Genomic DNA, 5,974 nt, shown 5'->3' with positions numbered 1-5,974 from the left:
TATGTGATTCAGAACTACTACATGAGAACTTTCGTATGCGATATATATTCTCGATAACATCTTGTCTTTTGGAAATAAAACATGTTTATATATATATATATATATATATATATATATATATATATATATATATATATATATATATATATATACGAATCAAACACTTTATTTATACTTTATGTATATGTGATCACTTATGTCACTATAACTATTATACTTTACATAACAAGTGAGCATTACACTAGGGTTTACTATACGAACGAAACACACACTTTGAAAAACTATAATAGGTATAGTTTACGAGAAAATCATGAACATTTACATACGAGAAACACTATATCAAAGAGATATTTTCATACACAAGAACAAATGGACATTTTCGTACGTAAATCTGTTTTATACTAAGTTTTGTTAGACATTTCACGTACTTTCGAGGATGCATTTTAAGTCCTGTATTATATACCAAAATCCCTTGTAGGGGGAGCATGATACTTGTGTATAGATCTATACGGGATTGACAATCTCACACCTAAGTTGTTAGCTACAGCTAGGCCGGCAGGCCTGGGGTGACAAACGTTATAACTTTCCAACGCTTGAAGAACGTTGTTATAGGCATCCTGGTCAAATAGCATGGTTATAAGACTCACATGGAGTATTAAAAACACATTGATTTACGAGGTTCTTCAAATACCTTAGCGATTTATACATAAACCTACTATTTTAGGCATGAGAAGCACTATTGCATTACAAGTTTTGGAACAATTAAACTACCATCTACTATAGTAGAAAATATGGGATTTTCTAGGAACATTCAAACATGTACAAACCATTCCATTCTATTTCATACAAACGTTATTATTAAATACTTATGAACTCACCAGCTTAAATGCTGATCTACTCTTTCAAAACTACTTGTATTTCTCAAGAATTCAGTAAAACAGGTAAACAAACAGCTTTTGAAGAAGGGACGTTGTGGCGTCAGTTTAGTTTCATTTTGACATCATATTGTAATTTGTTTTTGAAACAAGTACCTTTCAACAATGTAAACTTTTAAATTATATATATATATATATATATATATATATATATATATATATATATATATATATATATATATATGATGGTTGTATTACTTTTTTTACTATGTATTCAATTGTTGCGATACTACATGAAGTCATCCGCCCTCGAACGATTCCGCCGTTCTGGTTTGGGGGTGTGACAACCATGCACTCACTTGAGAAGGTGGTGACTCGGTACTCGGACAGCACTTCGTTACTCTTAACATAATTTTCCTCGGACAAAACCTAGTATCATTACCGCTAGAGTTTAGACTAACATTCACTGAGACTAATTAATAGTCTAGCTATTATTACTATTATATAAGCATTAAACGATACTTATATAACCCATAATAATAGCCCAAGTAGTTATTATAAGGTCCTAATAACATTACTATATTGAAACATAAGTTATACTAAAGATAGGTTAGGCGTAGCTCACTTACAGCAGGTTTTCTCGAAAATAGGGCTTTGCTGGAGCAGCGTTCTTGAGCCAAAAGGCTCTTTTCTTGGGACTCTGGGAGCCTCGGGGATTCCTTCGGGTGCTAGGGAGGTTCCCTAGGCTTTTGGGGGGTTTGGGAGCTTACAGAGAGAGTTTAGATAAAGAAAGAAAAGGGGTGAGGGGTGAGAAAATGAGGGAACCCGACACCTCTATTTATAGGGTGAAATCCTGACGGACTCGCCAATTCGGTGCCACGTGTCATCACCTGATGGCTTTTCTTGGGGAGAAAGCCTTGGCCCATATTCAGCCACGTCACCCTTTTTACAGCAGCACCCTGCCGACTTCTAAACCCCGTAAATTTCGCATACGATCTCCATTTTTGACGTTATTTTTTTCACACGTAGGTAAAAACAAGATCTACAACTTTCATTTACACTCTGTCGGCTAATTCTCGATCGATCTTCAATTTAACAGTACGAGGAGATTAGACTGCTAAATGACCGCGAAGAATTCGTAACTCCTTCATACGGACTCCGTTTTCGTATGTATTTTTACCATTGAATTCCTATTAATGAGATCTTCAACTCTCATTTAGGTCGCGTAAGCCAAAAACCGCTCGAACTAAAATTCGAGTTTCGGGCTGTACACTACTAAGCCTAAACTTTGAAAAATCATAACTTCCTCATACGAAGTCAGATTTGGGTGTTCTTTTTATGGATTTTCTCGTTTTAACATACTCTACGACTTTGGTTTAGACTACTAAGGCTAAAAAGTCTTCTATCGTAAATTCATTATTTTACGTCTCCCGGTGTCATGCAGGTTTTGCCAAAAAACTTCGACGCGCCATAACTTCTTCGTTATAACTCGGATTTCGGTGCTCTTTATATGTACGGAACCCTTGAGACATATTCTACAAGTTGGTTAAGACTATTTATTCTAAATAATCTTTTGTCAAAAAGTCATTTTCAACCCCTGTTATCTCTAAATTGACTAGCCCGGATCTACGGGCGTTACAACTTATGAGTGCTTAATAGAGTGTAAGTATTGGACCAACCTATGTTTAGAGATTCCTTGTAGTCATGATTAATTCTAAGATGATAATGTCTTCTGGTCTTCAAACCTAGATACATGTGGGGTTATTCTCTATGATTTTGTTATGCATTGGTCTACTCCAACGCTATCCGTAACTGGTAGTTATAAAGGGTATGTTCATGTGTGACATGATGAAATAGACAAAAACTGTGCAATATAATTTTATTAGTTCCTTCTGCCTTAATAGGAGAAGCGATATATGTGGTCCCCTTGATGATTTGGTGCTGACATCTAAAGTGCTTGGTCATGCCCTGACTAGAATTGATGTGATCAATTTAGTATTCAAATGCAGTCGTCACAAATCTATATCGGGAAACATAATCTTGAATTATGAGATTGACCATAATCCATGTCTCAAATTCATACAGATATCTAGAATGAGGGAATAGTTGATCACTTATCTAAGGGTTGAATATTGATTAGATCAAGAATTCGGTAGTTGCATTGGATGGCTAACTCTCTATTGTTTATTGGAGAAGTATTAGTCCTCATATAGTTGATGACTTGTCCAAGTGGGAGACTATTGGAATAGTGTCCAAGGTCATTAACCAATTGGTAATATTTCTAATAATAACAGGGTCCTTTATGGTTGCCCTCAAGACCCAAATTGAGTATAATAAATAAAGGAGAAATTGGTCTTGTTAATTATTATGTTTAATAATTAATTAGAAACTAATTGTAAATATATTTTGGGAATTAATTAACAATTTAATTAATCAAATGGTTGAATATTTATTAATCGATAGTTGGTTAATCAGAAATGTTCCATAACCTTTATGGAATTAGGGTTGGATGAACATCACTCCATCCCACATGGGAAAGGAGTGAAATTTTGTGGTTATGCCTCCATCCCACATGGGAAGGAGTACAAAACCCTAGAAGGGATCCAAGGCTATAAATAGGGCCTTAGGGATTTCATTCCTCCTTTCACCTTGTCTTGAAGTTTCACAAACCCTTCTTCCTCCTCCCTTAGCAACGATTTCTAACCCTCTTTGGGATTGTGAAATTGACCCTTCTCCTAATTATTTTTATTCCACTCTTTGGTGTCATTAGGTGTGATACCGTTAGAGGGATTTTGTTTTGGGTCCTTTCATCCAAGCAACGTCATGGAGGATCAAGATATCAAGCATCGAGATCAAGGGCTACATAAGAGGTATGTTTTCTTATTTGTTTTTATGTTTTCCATGGTAGACGTACTTAGAATGAAACCATAGATCCATAGGTTGCATGTACACTTAGGTATATCGTTGTTTTGATTTTTCCGCTGTCTATTTTAGAGTGTGTTTGATACGTAGAAATCGCAACAAATCTATCATTTTTTGTTGACATACATGTAATATGCAAGCTACAATGTTCTTATACAAGCTAAATATTTCATTTAACTCATCAATTAAATAGCATGATTTGAAGACTTTTGGAAGTTACAAATCATAACATTTCAATTAATCATAAATTAAATTTGTAACATCCCGCTTAAAATATAACAATTAAATAATAAATTTGGGACCCCAAGAAGTAATTTTATTATTATTATATATTAATACAGTCGAAAATCAAATAATAATTAGCGAGGCGTTGGTTTTAGGAAGCCAAATGACAAGAACTAAATATCTGGGGGTTAAAGTGTAATGTCGAGATTTATTTTGAAAGGGATTTAAGAAGTCAGGATGTGTTTGGTATCATTCGGAGTTAGTTTGTAAGGATTTTTAAAAGACAGGGACTAAAGGAGTAAATTTCGGACTTAAGTTGAAAAAACTCTTATGGGGAGGGACCAAATGTGTTAATATGCACATGTTTGATGGTGGACATGGGTTGAACCCGTCACCCTCATTTAGCCTACATATATATTCATAATACAACCCATATAAACACTAACCCTAATAGAGATGGTAGCCGCCACCACCCTCCTTCTCCAACTCCGACGCTACACCACCCTTATGCCGCTTTTCACCACCGGTGTTGCCACCATGCTGAAGCTAGAACTCCCATCGTCAACCGCCAACGACAGTGACCACCAAAAGCCGCCACCCTTATCCATCTCTTTCTTCAACCGAAATCGATGAAGAGCCTCACGTTGAGGCTAAATCTGTGGATCGTCGAGATCGTCTAGCATGGCCATTGCTTTGTCATGAACATTGTCGCCACAGTGCTGCTACCGGAGATGTTGTGAGCCGCTCAAGTGACCGCCGGAGGCCGATGAACTAACGTGTTCGCTGCTGCATGGTCGTGGGCAACCGGGAACCTTCGGGTAAGGCCATCTGCAATTGTTGTCTCTCCTCCCCTTCACTCTTCTCGGTGGAATGACGTCGGGAACGTTGGTTGTTACCGTCGGTGGCCCTATGTCTGCCGTTTCTGTTTGTTCAAGCCTCCTCAGCCACCTAGTCGGTGGTTGGGAGCCATTGCCTCGTATCTGTAAGAGATGGAATTGTCGTTAGAACCAGGAGTGGTTGTGGGAGCATGTTTGGCCAGATAAAACCCGAGAGATACCCACCATGGCTGCCAACCATGGTGGTTGCCACCATGTTGTTCTTTTTTGCCGCCACCAGCCACCATACGAAGGTGGTTGAGTGGGTGATTGGTTGTGTGTATGATCATTTTTTCATAAGTCGAATGTTGTGTAGGTCTTTGCTTGGCCAGGAACAGGAAGGAAACTCATCATCGCCACCTGCTGCCGCCATACACCACCGATGGCCACCACAAGGTGGTTGTGTGTGTATTTTATTTGGATATGTTGTTTTTTGGGTTAAAGCATTGTAAAATGTAATTAGAGATTAGAATAATGAAAAGAAACTCATAACCACCACCATAAGGTGGTGGTTGCCACCACCAGCCGCCATGTTGGGTGGTGGTGTGCTTGTTTGTGTTTGGATTCGTTTGGGATGCTTGGAATTTTCTAGCCAAAAATCATAACCACCACAAGGTGGTGGCCGCCGCCGTGAGCCATCGTTGACCACCACTACCCAAGGTAGTAGTGAGTGGTGCCCGACTAATGAAGCCCTAATGGGCCCAATGAAACCCTAATTGACCTAAAAGCCCAATAATGTTACTAATGGGCTATTATTGGGTTGGAAACCCTAATTAGGGTTTGGAAAACCCTAATGTCATGAAACCCTAATTTTGGGGATTTATCGAGACCCACACTTGAATTAATTACTAAACTGAAAATGTTAATTTAATAATCATTCGCAAATTAACCTAAGGCAATATTGGACTTAATGGATTAAGCCCTTAATGATTTAAGTTGGAACACTTAACCCTAATCGTCATTTCATGTGAAAACCCTAATTTCACTTGGGCCTTGAGTTGGGCCTTCCTATTGGGCCTTGGTGATTGGACTATTGATGGGCTATCCAAGAACAAGTAAATGGACCAAAATAATTGG

Source organism: Lactuca serriola, chromosome 5, assembly GCF_051521515.1.
Source record: "Lactuca serriola cultivar US96UC23 chromosome 5, Lser_US96UC23_V15, whole genome shotgun sequence".
NCBI lineage: Eukaryota > Viridiplantae > Streptophyta > Magnoliopsida > Asterales > Asteraceae > Lactuca > Lactuca serriola.
The sequence above is the reverse complement of the archived record's forward strand: the minus strand, read 5'-3'. Positions refer to the sequence as shown.